The sequence below is a fragment of the Lathyrus oleraceus genome, chromosome 4 (assembly GCF_024323335.1).
Source record: "Lathyrus oleraceus cultivar Zhongwan6 chromosome 4, CAAS_Psat_ZW6_1.0, whole genome shotgun sequence".
Lineage (NCBI taxonomy): Eukaryota > Viridiplantae > Streptophyta > Magnoliopsida > Fabales > Fabaceae > Lathyrus > Lathyrus oleraceus.
In genome coordinates, this window is record NC_066582.1 from 60,180,040 (window position 1) to 60,203,373 (window position 23,334).

A 23,334-nucleotide genomic window follows, 5' to 3' on the forward strand; every position below is an offset into this window, starting at 1 on the left:
TTTTTGATGTGTGTGCTTTTGTGCTAGGGATTCCTATTTGAGCCAAATTGAATAACCATTGTCATGTGCATCTAAAGTGAGAGATACAAGAGCCATTGGAAGACTCCTGAGAGCTTTGCTTGATTGATTGATTGCTTGAGTATACACTTATTTGCTTGCTTATTCCAAAGGATGGGAGCTAATTGGATCATCAATATGATCTCAAGAAGGCAACTCCATTTGTGGTCTTATTTCTTCTCCTTCATCTCTTGTATGCTTAGGACTTAGCCATTATTCTTCTTCCCTCCACTCTAACCAAAGCCAAAACTTTTGTGCAAACATTAACATTTGTTTTCAAACATTAGAAACCTAAGCATTATGCTTTTGATTTTCAAACTTCTTTTCATAACACTTATTTTGAATTGAATCTTTAAGTCAACTTTGACCATATTTTATAAATACTTTTCATTGGTAAATATAACTCACTCAAATGGTTTTTGTGGTTTCAATGGCCACTTTCTTATCAAAGCTTTTCACAACCTTTAGCTATTAGGTTTGAGTTATCCTTGAGGTAGATATAATACTCACCTTTATCCTTAGTGATGGACAATGAGTCTTCCATGCTTATTATAGGGTTAACCCCTCACTAGCATGTTGAAGCTATCCTCACATGATGGATTTGTGGTTTTAGGTTGAGTTTTCTCCCTTGGATAACAAAAGACCTTAAGGCTTTTGGACCAATCAACTCACCAACTTGTTTTGAGATTTTTACCCCGAACTACGAGTTTTTGATCCTAATCTTGTTTAAGATGGTACGTAGGTAGTGGGTTTATCCATTCAAACACAAAATTATAAATAATTTGTACATTCTTCTCTCATCCCCCCAATCATGTTTGCACAAATAAATTTCACAAAATACCAACCTACCTTACAACAATTGTGAAAGGGCTCCCTAGGAGTACCTAGGATGTTTTGGGTGCTTAAAACCTTCCCATTGCATAACCAACCCCCTTACCTCGATCTCTGACATTTTTATTAGTTTTTGACTCGATAAAACTTCTCGATTTTTGTTCGCTTTCTAACCTTTCCTTTGGATAAATAGAAGTGCGGTGGCGACTCGAATTGTATGATTCACTTTTGATTTAGTCAATAAATCTAAAGGTAACGAATACCCCGCTACAGAAAAGTGGCGACTCTGCTGAGGATCTTTGCCTAATGGGTTTTGCCTACTTTTCACACTTGTTGTATTGTATTGTATTCTATGTAATGATTGGATTGCTTGATATATTAATTCCTTGTATGCTTGGTGATCTTTGTGAGATGAGTTCTATACCCGAACTCGAGTGCACTTAGGATAGGAGAATGGAATAGTCTTGTTAACTTGTGTGGAGTTATTCCTTAGCAAGTTGACTTGCAAGCCCATTCACTTGGTGGAGGTCATGCTTTGATCAATAATGTCACACGAGTAGTCGTGGTTAGGCATTACTCTTTCCAATATAGACCTTAGAAGCCAAGGACCTTAGTTTACCAAGCCTATCTTGGCCTATTTTTTAGGACATAGTGCGAAGGTCGTTCAAGTGTCAGATTTGATACGATTGTTACGCGATACTACACTCATAAGAGTCTCTCTTGAGAATATTTTTGGAATACGAGTAGTCGTTATCCAATAATATCCAAAAGATGGGATGATGACTATGGGAACCTCTTGTAGCACATGTTTGGCGAGTCTAAACCCTAGTACACTCCCTTTGGGTGGTTCTTAACCGAGACTCCATGCTCGTGACTTGCAACAAACCCTTGATTCATGGTTGATCTGTTCTTGTGTATCCTTAATATCAATTGAACTTGGGTGTTGATAAGGTGTAAACCATAATCCACCAAAATGGATGATTGATATTAAGGATGACTTGATCCATCCCATGACCTTTGTGTGGTGTGCTTTGCTTGATCCTTGAGTGTGATTGTTGCATCCATGCATTCATGCACCCATTTGCATCCATATCATCAATAATGAGAAAATTATCAAGGAACTTAAGAGGTCTATTTGCAAATTTTCAAACATGGATAGACAAAGAAGGAATACGAAGAAGTACTGTTTCAGACAACCCGACTTGAAAGAGTTAAGGAATTTGACATCCTATGTATTAGATCCCTTGGATTTCAAGGCTCATCATGGGAAGCTTCTATCTATTCTTGCTACTCAAGTGGATGAAGGTCTGATGAGTGTATTGGTGCAGTTATATGATCCATTGTACCGTTGCTTCACTTTTCCGGATTTCCAGCTTTTGCCTACGCTTGAGGAGTATGCCTATCTTGTGGGTATACCTATCCTAGATCAGTTGCCGTTCAATGGCTTAGAGAGGGTTCCTACTTCTCAAGAGATAGCTGATATGTTGCATATAGATGAATCTCTGGTTGGTGCTCATATGGCTACTAAAGGTGGAATTCAAGGTCTCCTTTCTGAGTTCCTCATTGATCAAGCTACTTTGTATGGGAAGGCCATGAGTGGGGACGCCTTTGAGGCCATATTTGTACTTCTCATCTATGGGCTAGTGTTATTCCCCAACATCGACAAGTTTGCGGATGTGAACGCTATTAGGATTTTCTCTACTCTTAATCCCGTTCCGTCTCTGTTGGGTGACACTTACTTTTATTTGCATATAAGGAATGCAAAGGGTGGTGGTACCATTGTGTGCTGTTTGCCTCTGCTGTACAAGTGGTTTATTTCGCACTTGTCGCAGACGGTCGCCTTCAAGGAGAACAAAGGATGTCTACGGTGGTCCACGAGGCTTATGTCTCTCACTAATGATGATATCTTTTGGTACAACCGTGTATATGATGGTGTGCATATTATCGACTCTTGTGGTGAATTCTCCAATGTGCCTCTTCTTGGTACATGTGGTGGGATTAACTATAACCCTATTTTGGCACGTCGTCAGCTTGGGTTCCCCCTAAAGGATAAACCTAATAACATTCTGTTAGAGGGTGTATTCTTTCAGGAGGAAGGCTTGAAGGGCAGGATGGTCCGCGCTTGGTGCAAGATCCATAGGAAGGGAAGGAAGGAGCTTGGTCCGAAGAACTGTATTGCTTTGGAACCGTATACCTCGTGGGTTAGAAGGAGAGCTTCCGAGTACCTTATGCCTTATGAGTATCCGAGACCTACACCTTTGGTTGTGGCTGGGCCTTCAACCCTCCCTGACCAAGGAGTAGAGGAGTTGAAAGACGAAGATTGTTCGTGTGCTTGGATTCGTGAATGAGAAGAGCTACTTCAGCAGCTTAGAGATAAGGATGCATTGATAGAGTTTCTTGAGCATCACGTTATCGACGAGCCTGATGATGTGGTGACTTCTCTTCTTCCTCAATCTTCTAAGTTCTGGAAGAGGAAGTACGATCGACTCGCCAAAGAGAAGGCAGATATGGAGGCAGCCTACGAGAGGGAGGTGAAGAGGCTTCGTGCAACTTATCTTCCAGTCTCCAGAGCTTTAGATGACTGTTTCTAGGGTTTCATAGGATGTTCATTTCCCTTCTCTCTTGTATTGTATTTGGTTACCAAGACTGTACTTCTTTGGTGTAAAATATTTTCCAGATGTTATTGATATGATATTTCCATATATGTCTAAATAATGAATATTTTCAATATTTGCAAATAGGACTCTAAAGTTCCTCTGATAAATAAAATAAATCATATGCACAAGCATTGCATGCATCATGTGCATAAGCAGGTTTTGCTCCAGGCTTCTTGATCAATGGTCTAACTCTGTGTTCTTCATTTATTTTGAAGACAAGCTGACTCACCGGTACTACACTCGAGCCAACACTTCAAGACTGATGGATCACTTAGAGCAAGAGAACCCATAACTCAAGGAGGAAGTGGCCAGATTGACTGCCCTAATGGAGTCTTTCATGGCCGCCCAAAGCAAGTCGTCTCCAACACCTTCAACTCCACCCTAGAGGATAGTCATCTCTGAGATTGCCTCTTCGATAGTGCCTGCTGCCAGTGCCCACTTGGCACCAACTGCTATGCCAGTCATGTTTCCCTGGGGAATGCCCGCCAACTTTGTTCCTAAGGGTCTGGCCCCCACGTTTGCTTCTCTGCCGGCATCTAGCCCGGTCCTCGCCGTTCCACCTCCTGTCGTGCATACTATGCCAAGAGTAGATGACACCATCTACCATTCTGAGCCGTCTGAGGGCCTAGATGTATATGAAAATATGGATGCTATGAATGATTAGTTTCTTGAACTCCACAAGGAACTAAAAACTCTCAGAGGAAAGGACCTCTTTGGCAAGTCTGCTGCTGAACTCTGCCTAGTTCCAAATGTTAAAATCCCTGTAAAGTTCAAAGTACCTGACTTTGAAAAGTACAAGGGAAATACTTGCCCTCTCAGCCATCTAGTTATGTATCCGAGGAAGATGTCGACTCAGACCGACAACAATCAGCTCCTTATTCATTATTTCCAGGACAGCCTATCTGGTGATGCCCTGAGATGGTATATGGGCTTGGACATCGCGAACATCCGATCCTTCAATGACCTTGGCGAAGCTTTCGTCAAGCAATACAAGTATAACATGGATATGGCTCCCGATAGGGATCAATTGAGAGCCATGTCCCAGAAGGACAAGGAAACTTTCAAAGAGTACGCCCAGAGGTGGCGAGAACTAGCTGCACATATTGTGCCTCCGCTGGAAGAGAAAGAAATGACCAAGATCTTCCTGAAGACCTTGAGCTCATTTTTTTATAAGCGGATGATTTCCAGCGCTCCTTCTGACTTCACCGAGATGGTGAACATGGGGATGCGTTTGGAGGAAGGAGTCAGAGAAGGGCGCCTGACTAGAGAAGAAGGCTCTTCTGCCAAACGGTAGGGGCGTTTCGAATGAAGAAAGATGGCGAGGCACATGCTGTGACCTCCCATGTTAAACCCAGAAGACCCTCTGTGAGGAGGAAGACCGTGCGTCCTGTCGGTAATCAGCATCAGGTGGCTCACATATCACCTATTTTCAGAGAAAACCAGCACTATCAGCACAATAATAACCAACAATAGCAACATTAACCATATCAACAATAACAACACCGTCCTCAACAGCAGGCCTACCAGCCTCGAAACAACAATCAGACTAGTACCAGCTATGAGAGGAAGAGGGTCACCTTTGATCCTATTCCTATGACCTACGCAGAGCTATATCCCTCTTTGATAGAGAGGAAGCTGATTACTCCACGTGACCCACCAGCTATACCTACCAATCCTCAGTGGTGGCATAAGCCCGAGCTACATTGTGTTTATCATTCTGGTGCCCCCGGACATGACGTGGAAAACTGTTACCCGCTGAAGACCAAGGTTCAAGACCTTGTGAGAAGTGGTATATTGTGTTTCGAGGACGTAGGTCCCAATGTTAAGAAGAACCCATTACCCGAGCATGGGAAATCTGATGTCAATATGGTCCAGGGTTGCCCTGGTAAATATAAGGTCAAATATGTTAGCCATATTCGACAATCTTTGGTCGAGATGCACAGACTGTTGTGTGAATACAGTCACTACGAGCACGACCATGACAGATGTCGTGTCTGCACTGTCAATCAGAGGGGATATCGCCAAGTCCGTAAAGACATCCAAGAAATGCTGGATGAAGGTGTAATTGAAATACTTCAGAATCGCGATGGTGATGATGAAGTCAATGTGATATCACCAGTATTTCGGATCCTAGAGCCTGTTGTCATCTGATATGATAGCAGCAAACATAAGGCTTCTCCCTCTTTGATAATTAAACTAGCTGGCCCTGTGCCATATTCTTCTGATAAGGCTGTCCCCTATCGTTACAATGATGTGGCATTGGAAGATGGGAAGGAGGTGCCCCTGCCCTCTACCTCTGTTGTTAATATCGTTGATGTCAGCGGCCTGACCCGTAGTGGTCGTGTTTTCTCGGCTCTGCCGAAACCCCAGGCTGACATCAGAAGGGTTGATGTTGCTGATTATGCTGTGCACCCGATTGGAAATGTTGTTATTACTCTGAATCCGGCACTTGTTGCTAATAAACCTGCCACCGTTGTAAGAACTCCTGTCGCTGCTGGCCAGAATGGCACCTTGAAAAAAGAATGTGATGAGATGTTGAGGCTCATCAAGAGGAGTGAATACAACGTTGTAGATCAGCTTCTACAAACACCATCAAAGATCTATGTGCTATCTTTACTTATGAATTCAGAACCACACCGTGAAGCTCTGCCGAAGGTGTTGGATGTAGCGTATGTAGACCATGATGTCATAATAGAACAATTCGATAGTATTGTTGCAAACATTACCGCTTGTAACAATCTGAGTTTTTGTGATGCTGATCTCCCCGAGGAGGGAAGAGACCATAATTTGGCACTTCACATATCTATGAGCTGCAAGGATGATGCCATGTCTAATGTGTTGGTAGACACTGGATCATCACTGAATGTGTTGCCAAAGTCCACTCTGTCCAGTTTTCATACTAGGTGCCTCCCATGAGGCAGAGTGGAGTGGTCGTCAAAGCTTTTGATGGATCCCGCAAAACGGTGATTGGTGAGGTTGAACTCCTAGTCAAGATTGGACCAAGTGATTTCCAGATCACTTTTCAGGTCATGGATATCCACCCATCATATAGCTGTCTATTAGGCAGACCATGGATTCACGAGGCAGGCGCCGTGACATCCACCCTACACCAGAAATTGAAATTTGTCAAGAACAAAAAGCTGGTGGTGGTAGGGGGAGAGAATGCTCTCTTGGTTAGCCATCTGTCTTCCTTTTCTTACATAGACGTTGAGGATGAAGTTGGAACGCCGTTCCAAGCTTTGTCTATTGCTGAGCCTTCTAAGAAAGGAACTTCTTCATTTGCGTCCTACAATGATGCTAAGTTGGCAATTGAGCATGGCACAACTACCGGTTTAGGGCAAATGATCAAGATGGAAGACAATAAATCCCGGGATGGCATAGGGTATTCTTCTGGCACTTTCAACAAGCGTGGGCTATTTCAGAGTGGTGGGTTCATCCACACCGTCCAAGACGAGGAAGCTGCTGCTATCGTGGAAGAGGATGCAAAGGAGGATTCTGGCAACTTTGTCATCCCTGGAGGGGTCTGCAATAACTGGGTCGTTGTTGATGTCCCAACAGTTGTCCATAAGTCAACGTAATGTTCATTGTTTGTTTAAAAACCCTCCTCCCATGCCAAAAGGAGGAGTGATGACATTGTTGGCTCATAAATGCAATGATATTTTCATTTAGTAAATTCATGTTAAATGTTTGTTTTTCCAATTATTTTCACTTTTTGCTTTTTGCATGAAATTGGTGATCACATAAAACCTTAAAAAATAGAATAAAATCAATATTTTCATCTGCATAATGATTTGCCTTGTTTGAATTCTAAAATCTCTCTATATCCAAAATCATTATGCAGGTTGATCAAACCCATTGAACATAATGATCCAACACTATCTCCCAACTTTGAGTTCCCTGTATTTGAGGCCGAAGAAGATGATGTTGAAGAGATTCCTGATGAGATTACCCATCTACTTGAGCACGAAGAGAAGATCATTCAGCCACGTCTTGAGAATCTGGAAATAATCAACTTGGGGTCTGAAGATTGTGTTCGTGAAATGAAGATTGGGGCACTCCTTGAAGAATCTGTTAAGAAGGGGTTGATTGAGTTGCTACGAGAATACGTCGACGTCTTTGCCTGGTCATATAAAGACATGCCTGGTCTAGATACTGATATCGTGCAACATTTCCTGCTGTTGAAGCCTGAGTGTATGCCTGTAAAGCAGAAACTCAGAAGAACTCATCCCGATATGGCAGTGAAGATTAAAGAAGAAGTTCAGAAGCAAATTGATGTGGGGTTTCTGGTGACTTCTACATATCTTCAATGGGTGGCCAATATTGTGCCCGTGCCTAAGAAAGATGGAAAAGTCCGAATGTGTGCGGACTATCGAGACTTGAATAAAGCTAGCCCAAAAGATGATTTTCCTCTACCACATATTGATATGTTGGTAGATAATACAGCTAAATTCAATGTCTTCTCATTTATGGACGAATTTTCCGGATATAATCAGATTAAAATGGCACCCGAGGATATAGAGAAGACAACATTCATCACACCTTGGGGAACATTTTGTTATCAAGTGATGCCCTTCGGTTTGAAGAACGCCGGAGCCACGTATCAACGTGCTATGACTACCTTGTTTCATGATATGATGCACAAGGAGATCGAGGTGTATGTTGATGATATGATTGCAAAGTCAAGAACGGAAGTGGAACATGTTGAGCACTTGTTAAAGCTTTTTCAGCGTCTAAGGAAGTATAAACTTCGTCTGAATCCTAACAAGTATACATTTGGAGTCCGTTCCGGCAAGTTATTGGGCTTTATTGTCAGCGAGAGAGGTATTGAAGTTGATCCTGCCAAGGTCAAAGCAATACAAGAGATGCCTGCGCCCAAAACTGAGAAGCAAGTCCGAGGTTTTCTTGGCCGCTTGAATTACATTTCCCGATTTATATCCCACATGACCTCCACATGTGCGCCAATATTCAAGCTCCTCCGGAAAGATCCACGTCATGATTGGACCGAGGATTGCCAAAAATCCTTTGACAGTATTAAAGAATATCTGTCCAAGCCTCCGATTCTGTCTCCACCTGTGGAAGGGAGACCTTTGATTATGTATCTAACAGTTCTTGAAGACTGAATGGGTTGTGTCCTTGGTCAGCAAGACGAGTCAGGGAAGAAAGAATATGTTATCTACTACCTGAGTAAGAAGTTCACTGATTGTGAGTCTCGATACTCGATGCTTGAGAAAACATGTTGTGCTTTGGCTTGGGCTGCTAAGTGCTTACGCCGGTATATGTTAAATCATACGACTTGGTTAATATCCAAAATTGATCTAATCAAGTATATCTTTGAGAAGCCTACTTTAATTGGGAGGATTGCCCGTTGGCAGATGTTGTATTCTGAGTATGATATTGAGTATCGAGCTCAGAAAGCTATTAAAGGTAGTATCTTGGCTGATCACTTGACACATCAAACAATTGAGAATTATCAGTTAGTTCAGTATGACTTCCCGGATGAGGAGATTATTTATTTTAAAATGAAAGATTGCGATGAGCCTACGCTCGATGAAGGGCCAGAGCCTGGTTCCCGATGGAGTATGGTATTTGATGGCGCTGTAAAGCAATACGGAAATGGTATTGGGGCAATGATTATTACTCCTCAGGGCACACATTTTCCTTTTACAGCAAGGCTAACTTTCAAATGCACAAATAATATGGCGGAGTATGAGGCCTGTATCATGGGATTGGAAGAGTGTATTGATCTTAGGATCAAGCATCTTGATGTTTATGGTGATTCGGCCCTTGTTGTTAATCAGATTAAGGGTGAATGGGAGACGAATCAGCCCGGCCTCATCCCATATAGAGATTATGCGAGGAGGATTTCAACATTCTTTACTGAGGTTGACTTCCATCATATCCCTCGAGATGAGAATCGGATGGCAGATGCGCTTGCTACACTTGCTTCGATGATCGTGGTGAGACTCTGGAATGAGGTTCCCAATATCACTATGATGCGCTTGGATAGATCAGCTCATGTATTTGCAGTGGAAGGAGTGAAGGATGATAAGCCATGGTATTATGAAACCAAGTGTTTTCTTCAGAGTCAGATTTACCCACCTGGGGCATCTGTGAAAGATAGAAAGACTTTGAGGAGATTATCAGGCAGTTTCTACCTCAATGGCGATGTGCTTTATAAGAGGAATTTTAACATGCTTCTACTCAGATGTGTGGATAGACACGAAGCGGATCTGTTAATGAATGAAGTCCATGAGGGTTCATTTGGTACTCATTCCAATGGACATGCCATGGCAAAGAAGATGTTGAGAGCAGACTACTATTGGTTGACAATGGAGTCTGACTGCTGCAAATATGTGAAGAAATGCTACAAGTGTCAGATTTATGCGGACAAGATTCATATTCCCCCGACACTTCTGAATATGATTTCATCACCATGGCCTTTCTCCATGTGGGGAATTGACATGATTGGCATGATAGAGCCGAAAGCGTCCAACGGTCACAGATTTATTCTCGTAGCAATTGATTACTTCACCAAGTGGGTTGAAGCGGCATCGTATGCAAACGTGACCAGGCAGGTGGTTGTGAAGTTTATAAAGAATTAACTCATATGCCGTTATGGTGTCCCAGACAAGATCATTACTGATAATGGATCTAACTTGAACAACAAGATGATGAAAGAGTTGTGTAGTGAGTTCAAGATTGCACATCATAACTCTTCTCCTTATAGACCCAAGATGAATGGGGCTGTTGAAGCTGCTAATAAGAATATCAAGAAGATTATCCAGAAGATGGTTATTACGTACAAAGATTGGCATGAGATGTTGCCATTTGCTTTGCATGGCTATCGTACATTTGTCCGCACTTCAACACGGGAAACCCCTTTCTCCCTTGTATATGGCATGGAGGTTGTGCTCCCAGTAGAGGTGGAGATCCCATCAATGAGAGTCTTGATGGAAGCCAACTTGACTGATGCTGAATGGGTTCAGAGTCGTTACGACCAGTTGAACTTGATTGAAGAGAAGAGATTAACTGCCATGTGTCATGGTCAGTTATATCAGCAAAGGATGAAGAAAGCTTTTGATAATAAGGTCAAGCCTCGTGTGTTCCGAGAAGGTGACCTTGTGCTCAAGAAAGTCTTGTCTTTCGCGCCTGATTCCAGGGGTAAGTGGACTTCAAACTATGAAGGTCCATATGTTGTTAAGAGAGCCTTTTCAGGCGGTGCTTTGATACTTACAACAATGGATGGGGAGGATTTCACACGTCCTGTGAATTCAGATGCAGTCAAGAAATACTTCGCCTAAAATAAAATAGCTCGCTAAGTTGAAAACCCGAAAGGGCGACTTAGGCAAAAATGAGCGTCTCGGTGGATTGAAAACCCGAAAGGGCGGTCCAGGCAAAAGTTAGAGACATAAAAATGAATATGTATCCCGCTAGATTGAGTACCTCATCCTGGGGCAATCTAGGCAAAAATTAGGGATTTGGCAAGTAACTGTATCTTGACAAGACTTTGTTCTACAACCGTCTTCTGTCAAAGAATTTCGCTAAGTCATCGTCAACTGAAGCTTCAAATACATCGAATTCAGAGTTGGTGGAGAAATGGTCATTATGTTCAATGTAGCCCTTTTCCAATATATATCACCAATTTCAAATTTGTAAAGATCCATGAAGTCTTGCCATTTGCAGACTACCATTCCATCAAATAAATTTGAGCCTTTACCCGATTCTTTGCACTCTTATTTTTTTCTATTCAACAAATATTTTGCATGTTTTAATTGATAAATATCATTGTTTTAAATAAATAAAATTGTCATAAATTGTTTTTAAACAAAGTGAACATTCACAATGAAAAAAAGGATACTTGGGACATCTTCAGTGCTCTCCCAAGGGTGGTATGATCTCCAAAAGGGTAAGACATTTGTTCATATTCCTAGCATACTTGTATCCTCTTCATTACCTTTCAGGTTGTCTCCTCCGCGAGTGCAGAAAAAGATTATGCATCACCAAATCCCCAGAGAGTTTGGGAGTCTGGTCTTAATCTTCTAGCTCCCCAGTGAGGCTGGATTTAGCATTTGTGTTATCAATTATACGGTTGTCATCCTTTGCGTGGACTGACCTAAAATCCCTTATAGATTGATAAATTGAATATGCTAAATATTTTTGAAGAAGTTGGTATTCCCTCACTTCAAGTTAGAAATCTCTCCGCCAGAGTGAACAGGAAATCCCCAGCATAAGCGGAATTATCATCAAGTTTGGTTTATAGATTTTCCCCTGCGGACTTGTCTACTTTGATCTCCAGCAGATTCGCTCCTCGACCATCCTCAGCAGGGTTGATCCCACTTTTACTCCCCAGTATGGTCACCAGCAGGGTATCCCCAGTAGATCGCCTACAGTTAATCCCCAGTTCAGTCGTCAGCAGTGTTTCCCCAGTGGAGTTGTCTGATCAGAGGTTGTTTGTTATTCTCCTCCTAAGTAGAGCGGGTGTTAAAAATGTTTATTTTCCATCCCCAGTGGAGTAATGTTCCCTTCTCCTCGGTAGATATGATTTATATTGCAGTGCAAGGAAATGTGTTGGTGTTGAAACTTTTTGATTGGTGGTTGTTCCCCACAGTGTTTCATCCTTCCCCTGGATAATTTCCCAGTAGAATGGCTTTCTACGATGGATCGTATCCATGCTCAGTTCCCCAGCCAAGACTTTGCCTGATTTCAGAGTGGCGTTGGAACTTCTGAGGAAGATATGTTGATTCCTTCCCAGTGGAGCGATTGGTCCTCCTTTCCCTGCAGAGGTCGTCTATTTCCTGGTATCTATTGCCCCCATCAGATTGGATGTTCTCCAACGGGCCTGGCTTTCTCTTTTGAGATGTAGTACCGGGTGTTTGTCCATTTGATTCCTGGACCTGGTTGTGTTAGATATGTCTGTTTGTCAGCATTAATCATAAACCACGCATATACATGCATAATCTTAACATTCAAATATTCATGCTGCATTCCTTTGCCATATATCCATGTTTGTTGTCTCCTACTATTTGGTGATACATACTTCCCCAAAGCAGATGTTTGTGTCTGATCTCTCCATATAGAGTCAGCCCTATAAGCAGAAAGTGTTTACCCTTTCTCCCATATTCCCCCCTGAGTTATGTCCTCATTGGGTTGAGTCTTGTTTCATTCTGTCTCTCTAGTTTGTTCCTAGATTGACTACTCTTGTTATTTCCCCTGCACTACCCCGTAGTTTAGATGAACGTTTGCTCAATAACCAGTAACTGTCCATCTTTTCCCCTGCGGAGTTTGTGGCCTCTTACCCTCATACCGGTAGTTGTAAGTCCAATTTCCGTGGTTTACTACCCTCATACCAGTAGATGTAAACCCCATTTTATCCCTTGCAGAGTTAACCTTATTTTTTTTCATCCTAACCGACGACGGTTACTCTCTTCTGTGGTTTTCTACCCAGTAACTGATAGATGCAATCCCCTCTTTATCGACTATCTTTATCCAATATTCGGTATTGATATTCCTTCATTTTTGAGTATATCTCCCAGTAACCGGTTATATATATCTTGGATAATTGCTCTGATTAAGCAATTTACACCCCAACGAGTTATCTTTCATTTACCCTTGTCTGGTAATGATTGGTTCTCCCCTTTTTATTGGTCATCATTTTATACCCAGTAGTCGGTATCCCGATGTCCTTTCCTTTCGGTCGATTTATCCTTTATTAACCCAGTAACCGATTGTGGATAATCTTCCATGTGAGTACGTTGTCTATGTTCTGACGGTAATAGATAATATATCTCATGCGCTCTTCAGTCGAAGTCTTTTTTGTTTCCTAGTGGAGTAAGATTCGTATTTCCTTATGGAATCGAATGTCCATCCTGTATTTGAGTTTGCTTTTTCAGCCCTCCTTTCGGATGATGATTGTTTTGGAAATATTCCCCAATTTGCGTCTGGTTGGTCACCTATTATATGCCCAGTAACCGGTATCCCTGGTGTTCCTTCCTTTCTGCTCCCTATTATGACTTTTTGTCCCCTGTGGAGTCAGATTTTCCTGAGTTGAAATATACCTTTTTAGGTTTTCCTCAGATGTTTTGGATGATTGATATCTCTCACCCTTATACTGATCTTAGATATTCTTTCTCCCTGGGCGTGTTGTTCTCTCACCCTCATACCGGTGTTTGATCACATGTCCCTTTGAGCTTATTACCCAGTAACCGGTAATACCTCATTTTGTTGTTCCTCAGCTGAGTTCTCTTTCGACATTCCCCATCAGAATCCCTTAGTGGATTTTCCCCATCTGAGTCCGGATTTTCATCTGAGGTATCCTTTGTGGATAGTTTTGCTGTATTGGCATATTCCCCAATACATGCATCTTTGCGTCAGCTCGAGTCTTTCCATTGATTTATTTCCATGGAATTCCTCTCGTGCCTCTCAGTAAGTTTTAAGTCGTGACCTGCTCACGCATTTTATTCCCCTTTCCTCCCCCAGTAAACTCCCAGAGTCTCTGTCCCATTGAGTGTATTACTCATATGGATTTCCAACTTCTCCTGATTTCTTTTTCCTTTGTGGACACATATCCCCATAGAAGTATTAACTTTTGCATACATACATTTGCATCATGAGGTCTCTTAGGGACCAAAATTTGTCTCGTCGAGAATGACCTTAAATAGGGGCATCTTTAAGACCCTAATTTTGACCCTAAGATCCCTCATGGCATCATAACATTGCATTTGCATTTGCCTCAAGGATCATAGCATCTTGGCTCCTTAACCCTAGGGTGGGAACTTTTGTGAGTTGGTTTGAGATCACCAAGCATGCTTGAATTGTAAATTATTGCTTTTCTTACTTTGTTTACTAACCAAAAGCACAAAAATATGTCACTAACATCTTTTGTTTTGTAGCTTGAGCAATCACAAGATCCAAGGCTCCTAGAGGCCCCTATGCTCATTGATATGGCCAGATGAAGATGAAAGCAAGCATGACAATGGTTCCCAAAGCTATCATTCATCAAATATTCCTCCCAAGTATCTCAATTCATAATTTTGATCAAAGCAAACCAAAGGGCTTGAGGCTTGTTTCCCAAGGAAACCCTAATTCATATGTTCATCAACTATGCCTTGCTCATGAAGCAAACTCAACCCATGATCAAATATAATCAAGGGAAGTTATTTAATTCATCATTTAATGCATATTTGAGCTTATTTGAGTGTCCTCAATCATCAATTCATCAAGATTTGAGGCATGGACTTGAGAAGTTGATCAGTCAATTCATCTGACTATTTTGAAGTACATTGAGACCTAACGTTTAATGTGTTTGTCAAATGGAGATGAACCCAAGAGAAAACATGTTCTTAAGAACCATATGAACAACTTTCATGTTCATCAAAAATTGATTTGAATCTTGGAAGGTCATCATCCATTTAAAAACATTATAGGTTATTTTGACTGAAACCCTAATTTTGAGTCAACTTCCCAAGAACATAACTCAATCACTTTTCATGATTTTGAGATGGGATCGAATGCATTGAAAGGTTTAAGGTGTCTAATTCATTTGTTATGTTGGACAAATTTTCATAATCCTAAAATAAAGACATGTGATAATGCAAAACATTGTAGGTCACTTTGGACCAAAGGCATTGAAATGTGAAAAAGTCCAACTTCAAGTGCCCATAACTTCCTCATCAAAAATCTAAATGATGAAAAATTTGAGTCCAAATTTATTGTCTTGAAACGATTTACAACTTTGATGTTGACGGGTTTTCCATTTGGAGCTTGAATCTTTGAAGCATAAGGGCTTGAAGTTTGGCCATTTTTGAAATTTTCACATGTACATGTTTTGCACCTTACACTTCATGATCAATTTTCATGAATTTCCCAATTTCAAATGAAGTTTTGGTCAACATGACAATCGATCCTCATGCCAAAAGATTTCCAACCATTACCCATAAGGCTATGTTTCATTTTTGGAAATGCCATATTCGAAGAGAAGAACAATGGGGTGCATTTTTTGAAACCATTTGAAAACACATTGCATGAGCTAAATACATCAGTTCTGCACGTCCAAAATACATTTGCTGATGTTAAGCATTCATTTCCGATTGGAATTGGGCCCTCCATGCGCCTGTACAGGCCCATGCATGGAGGCCCTTTCCATCCATGCACATGCATTGCTCATGTATCCAACTACCATTTGCTATAAATAAGGGCACAAGGCTTCACATTTACACAACCTGAAGGCACCTATTATGCTGCACAAATCCCTCCATAACCACACTCAAAGGAAGTCTCTCTTTCTATTCAATTTTTCAGATCTGAATTTCAATTGCCTTGGTTGATTTTCTAGATCTATAGTTCCTAAGCCTTGCTCATTTTCATCACTAGACTACACTGCAAGCATTAGCAAAGGAGAATTGTGCTCTCAAGATCCTCATTTCAGAGGTTTACCTTAGAACTTATTTTCTTCGAATCTCCTTGTACATAGCTTATTTCTTGCATTTGCTGGGTTGTCTGAAGTCCTCTCAACAGAGGCAATTGTTTTGTGCTTTGAATTTTTAAATTCCATCAAGTTTCAGTTGAACACCCCAAATTTCAACCTCTGATTTCTTTCTCCATGGAAGTCTAGAGTGGAATTGGTTGGTACAGGGGTGATGTACATCACCCCAGCTTTCATTTGATATATGGATCATGGCATTTGATGAAACATTGATCTCTGCAATTCTCACCGGCGCCGGAAGTCTTGCCGGAGAAGACGGTGGTGTACACCATCGTCTGTTTGCCAGATTAAATCAAGGCCACACGATCTCGTTTCCAGATTAGATCTGAACCATTCCATGTTATGACTATTTTAAAGGCCAGGTGTTTTGCATTGACTCACGTGTTTGGTAGGCGCGCGCTGTGATCCACATGATGAGCCAGCTCAATTAATGAGCTCAATCCAACACCTCACGTTTTTTTTGCATTTTCTTATTTCTGATTTCATTTTCCATTTTTATTTCATTTATTCTATTTACTTCAAAAAATCATATCTCACTCATTATTGGTTCAAAAAATGTGAGACCAATTGCATTATTTCTCTTTTAATTTCTAGTTTCTAAAAATGATTTTTAATATTTTTTATTTTATCATTTGATATTTTTTAGGATTTTTCTCTTTTCTGGTTATTTTTAATTCACTTTAAATAGTTTTTGATATTCAAAAAATACAAAAATATTTTCCTAACCTCTTTGAATGATGATGGATCTATGAAAAATATTCTCATCAATTTATTAATTGATTTGAGATTTATTTGAGATTTTAATTCAATTAGGTTATTTTTAGGCATTTTTAATTGATTAAAAATAGTTTCTGACTTCTAAAAATGCTGAAATTTTTTGTCAAACTTTGTTTGACCTTGTTGAACTTAGGATAATTCACTTGGACTTTTCAAAGTTGATTTGAAGTGAATTTGAAGTTTGACCTTTAATTAATTATTTTAATTCAAGTATTATTTTAATTTTGAAAAATACCAAAAATATTTTATTTGTTTCTTGACTTCTAAGTTTCATTTTGCTTCTGTTTACCATTGTTTGACCTTGATCTCATCTATCTTTGGTCAATGCTTGTTGATTACTTCATTTGATTTCCATTAGTGCACTTTATTATTCATCTTCTTCTTCTTCTTCTTTTTTCTTTTTTGATCAATGAGTTAAAGATTGGTGGTTAGCCTTGATATATGGAAGGTTTAACCTTCCTTGATTCAAATCTAATTCAACTTGATCATGGATCAAGTGAATGGCTTTGCATTAAGGATAGGTTGCTTCCTAATAAAGCAAAGGACCTAAATCAATACAAGATCATTTCTCATCTTCTTTTGGCATGGCAAGTTGTAGGAGCTTGATTCACTAATCAAGATCTCTAACTTGTGTTATTGCCTATATTTTTATTGACCGACCTCAAATAGGTGTGACTACTACATTAGTCCACTTACGATTGCTTAACATAGCGCTAAATTGCCTTATGGCACACTAACTCTAACACTAACCATTAACCATTAACATTTAATTCTTTCACTTTACATTTATGCAATTTACTATTCTTGTACATATTGTTCATTTGCTTTTGCCCTTTGCTCATTTGAGCACATGTTTATGTTAATGCAATTTGCCTTTTGCTCACTTGAGCACATAATTGTGTATATATTATTGTGCTTGTGTTTTGTGTTGATTGATTGTGAACCAAATGCAAAAAATGGACAAAAAGGACTTAGATTCTAGGACATTCCCTATGCAAAAATGGAGTAAAAAAGAGGCCTAAATGTTGAAGATGGATTAGAAGGACCAAATCTCTAAACTCACTCTTGTCCATTCTTGGTTTACATTATGGAACTTTTTTGATGTGTGTGCTTTTGTGCTAGGGATTCCTATTTGAGCCAAATTGAAGAACCAATGTCATTTGCATCTAAAGAGAGAGATACAAGAGCCATTGGAAGACTCCTGAGAGCTTTGCTTGATTGATTGATTGCTTGAGTATACACTTATTTGCTTGCTTATTCCAAAGGATGTGAGCTACTTACATCTTCAATATGATCTCAAGAAGGGAACTCCATTTGTGGTCTTATTTCTTCTTCTTCATCTCTTATATGCTTAGGACTTAGCCATTCTTCTTCTTCCCTCCACTGTAACACAAGCCAAAACCTTTGTGCAAACATTAACATTTGTTTTCAAACATTAGAAACCTAAGCATTATGCTTTTGATTTTCAAACTTCTTTTCATAACACTTATTTTGAATTGAATCTTTAACTCAACTTTGACCATATTTTGTAAATATTTTTCATTGGTAAATATAACTCACTCAAATGTTTTTTGTGGTTTCAATGGCCACTTTCTTATCAAAGCTTTTCATAACCTTTAGCTATTAGGTTTGAGTTATTCTTGAGGTAGATATAATACTCACCTATATCCTTAGTGATGGACAATGAGTCTTCCATGCTTATTATAGGGTTAACCCCTCACTAGCATGTTGAAGCTATCCTCACATGGTGGATTTGTGGTTTTAGGTTGAGTTTTCTCCCTTGGATAACAAAAGACCTTAAGGCTTTTGGACCAATCAATTCACCAACTTGTTTTGAGATTTTTACCCCGAACTACGAGGTTTTGATCCTAATCTTTTTTAAGATGGTACGTAGGCAGTGGGTTTATCATGTTTGCACAAATAAATTTCACAAAATACAAACCTACCTTACAACAATTGTGAAAAGGGCTCCCTAGGAGTACCTAGGATGTTTTGGGTGCTTAAAACCTTCCCATTGCATAACCAACCCCCTTACCCCGATCTCTGACATTTTTATTAGTTTTTGACTCAATAAAACTTCTCGGTTTTTGTTCACTTTCTAACCTTTCCTTTGGATAAATAGAATTGCGGTGGCGACTCGAATTGTATGATTTACTTTTGATTTAATCAATAAATCTAAAGGTAACGAATACCCCGCTACAGGAGCTTGATTGATTGTTTGCTTGATTACTTGAGTTATTTGCTTATTTGCTTGCTAATTCCAAAGGAAAAGGAACAACTTGGATCATCACTATGATCTCAAGAAGGGAACTCCAGTGTGGTTTTATTTCTCTTCCTTCATATTTTCATTGTTTAGGATTTAGCCATTCTTCTTCTTCCCTCCACTCTAACCCAAGCCAAACTTTTGTGCAAACATTAACATTGTTTTCAAAAATTAGAAACCTAAGCACTATGCTTTTGATTTTCCAAACTCTTTTTATAACACTTATTTTGAATTGAATCCTAAGTCAACTTTGACCATATTTTGTGAATACTTTTCATTTGTGAATACAACTCATTCAATTGTTTTTGTGGTTCCAATGACCACTTTTGCCAAAGCTTTTTATAAACATTAGCTATTAGGTTTGAGTTATCCTAGAGGTTGATATAATACTCACCTATATCCTTAGTGATGGACAATAAGTCTTCCATGCTTATTATAGGGTTAACCCCTCACTAGCATGTTGAAGCTCTCCTCACATGGTGGATTTGTGGTTTTAGGTTGAGTTTTCTCCCTTTAATAACAAAAGACCTTAAGGCTTTTGACCAATCAATTCACCATCTTCTTTTAAGATTTTTTACCCCGAACTACGAGGTTTTGATCCTAATCTTTTTTAAGATGTTACGTAGGCAGTGGATTTATCCATTCAAACACAAAATTGTAAATAATTTGTACATTCTTCTCTCATCCCCCCAATCATGTTTGCACAAATAAATTTCACAAAATACCAACCTACCTTACAATAATTGTGAAAAGGGCTCCCTAGGAGTACCTAGGATGTTTTGGGTGCTTAAAACCTTCCCATTGCATAACCAACCCCCTTACCCCAAACTCTGGCATTTTTATTAGTTTTTGACTCGATAAAACTTCTCGGTTTTTGTTCGCTTTCTAACCTTTCCTTTGGATAAATAGAAGTGCGGTGGCGACTCGAATTGTATGATTTACTTTTGATTTAGTCAATAAATCTAAAGGTAACGAATACCCCGCTACATGAGCTTAATTGATTGTTTGCTTGATTAGTTGAGTTATTTGCTTATTTGCTTGCCAATTCTAAAGGAAAGGGAACAACTTGGATCGTCACTATGATCTCAAGAAGGGAACTCTAGTGTGGTTTTATTTCTCTTCCTTCATATTTGCATTGTTTAGGATTTAGCCATTCTTCTTCTTCCCTCCACTCTAACCCAAGCCAAACTTTTTTGCAAACATTAACATTGTTTTCAAAAAATAAGAACCTAAGCACTATGCTTTTGATTTTCCAAACTCTTTTTATAACACTTATTTTGAATTGAATCCTAAGTCAACTTTGACCATATTTTGTGAATACTTTTCATTTGTAAATACAACTCATTCAATTGTTTTTGTGGTTCCAATGACCACTTTTGCCAAAGCTTTTCATAAACATTAGCTATTAGGTTTGAGTTATCCTAGAGGTCGATATAATACTCACCTATATTCTTAGTGATGGACAATAAGTCTTCCATGCTTATTATAGGGTTAACCCCTCACTAGCATGTTGAAGCTATCCTCACATGGTGGATTTGTGGTTTTAGGTTGAGTTTTCTTCCTTGGATAACAAAAGACCTTAAGGCTTTTGGACCAATCAATTCACCAACTTGTTTTGAGATTTTTACCCCGAACTACGAGGTTTTGATCCTAATCTTGTTTAAGATGGTACATAGGCAGTGGGTTTATCCATTCAAACACAAAATTATAAATAATTTGTACATTCTTCTCTCATCCCCCCAATCATGTTTGCACAAATAAATTTCACAAAATACCAACCTACCTTACAACAATTGTGAAAGGGCTCCCTAGGAGTACCTAGGATGTTTTGGGTGCTTAAAACCTTCCCATTGCATAACCAACCCCCTTACCTCGATCTCTGACATTTTTATTAGTTTTTGACTCGATAAAACTTCTCGGTTTTTGTTCGCTTTCTAACCTTTCCTTTGGATAAATAGAAGTGCGGTGCCGACTCGAATTGTATGATTCACTTTTGATTTAGTCAATAAATCTAAAGGTAACGAATACCCCGCTACAGAAAAGTGGCGACTCTGCTGAGGATCTTTGCCTAATGGGTTTTGCCTACTTTTCACACTTGTTGTATTGTATTGTATATTATTTTTTGTGACATATTTTTTGTGTAATTTGGGATTACTGTATTGTATGTAATGATTGGATTGCTTGATATATTAATTCCTTGTATGCTTGGTGATCTTTGTGAGATGAGTTCTATACCCGAACTCGAGTGCACTTAGGATAGGAGAATGGAATAGTCTTGTTAACTTGTGTGGAGTTATTCCTTAGCAAGTTGACTTGCAAGCCCATTCACTTGGTGGAGGTCATGCTTTGATCAATAATGTCACACGAGTAGTCGTGGTTAGGCATTACTCTTTCCAATATAGACCTTAGAAGCCAAGGACCTTAGTTTACCAAGCCTATCTTGGCCTATTTTTTAGGACATAGTGCGAAGGTCGTTCAAGTGTCAGATTTGATACGATTGTTACACGATACTACACTCATAAGAGTCTCTCTTGAGAATATTTTTGGAATACGAGTAGTCGTTATCCAATAATATCCAAAAGATGGGATGATGACTATGGGAACCTCTTGTAGAACATGTTTGGCGAGTCTAAACCCTAGTACACTCCCTTTGGGTGGTTCTTAACCGAGACTCCATGCTCGTGACTTGCAACAAACCCTTGATTCATGGTTAATCTGTTCTTGTGTATCCTTAATATCAATTGAACTTGGGTGTTGATAAGGTGTAAACCATAATCCACCAAAATGGATGATTGATATTAAGGATGACTTGATCCATCCCATGACCTTTGTGTGGTGTGCTTTGCTTGATCCTTGAGTGTGATTGTTGCATCCATGCATTCATGCACCCATTTGCATCCATATCATCAATAATGAGAAAATTATCAAGGAACTTAAGAGGTCTATTTGCAAATTTTCAGACATGGATAGACAAAGAAGGAATACGAAGAAGTACTGTTTCAGACAACCCGACTTGAAAGAGTTAAGGAATTTGACATCCTATGTATTAGATCCCTTGGATTTCAAGGCTCATCATGGGAAACTTCTATCTATTCTTGCTACTTAAGTGGATGAAGGTCTGATGAGTGTATTGGTGCAGTTATATGATCCCTTGTACCGTTGCTTCACTTTTCCGGATTTCCAGCTTTTGCCTACGCTTGAGGAGTATGCCTATCTTGTGGGTATACCTATCCTAGATTAGTTGCCGTTCAGTGGCTTAGAGAGGGTTCCTACTTCTCAAGAGATAGCTGATATGTTGCATATAGATGAATCTCTGGTTGGTGCTCATATGACTACTAAAGGTGGAATTCAAGGTCTCCTTTCTGAGTTCCTCATTGATCAAGCTACTTTGTATGGGAAGGCCATGAGTGGGGACGCCTTTGAGGCCATATTTGTACTTCTCATCTATGGGCTAGTGTTATTCCCCAACATCGACAAGTTTGCGGATGTGAACGCTATTAGGATTTTCTCTACTCTTAATCCTGTTCCGTCTCTGTTGGGTGACACTTACTTTTATTTGCATATAAGGAATGCAAAGGGTGGTGGTACCATTGTGTGCTGTTTGCCTCTGCTGTACAAGTGGTTTATTTCGCACTTGTCGCAGACGGTCGCCTTCAAGGAGAACAAACGATGTCTACGGTGGTCCACGAGGCTTATGTCTCTCACTAATGATGATATCTTTTGGTACAACTGTGTATATGATGGTGTGCATATTATCGACTCTTGTGGTGAATTCTCCAATGTGCCTCTTCTTGGTACATGTGGTGGGATTAACTATAACCCTATTTTGGCACGTCGTCAGCTTGGGTTCCCCCTAAAGGATAAACCTAATAACATTCTGTTAGAGGGTGTATTCTTTCAGGAGGAAGGCTTGAAGGGCAGGATGGTCCGCGCTTGGCGCAAGATCCATAGGAACGGAAGGAAGGAGCTTGGTCCGAAGAACTGTATTGCTTTGGAACCCTATACCTCGTGGGTTAGAAGGAGAGCTTCCGAGTACCTTATGCCTTATGAGTATCCGAAACCTACACCTTTGGTTGTGGCTGGGCCTTCAACCCTCCCTGACCAAGGAGTAGAGGAGTTGAAAGACGAAGATTGTTCGTGTGCTTGGATTCGTGAATGAGAAGAGCTACTTCAGCAGCTTAGAGATAAGGATGCATTGATAGAGTTTCTTGAGCATCACGTTATCGACGAGCCTGATGATGTGGTGACTTCTCTTCTTCCTCAATCTT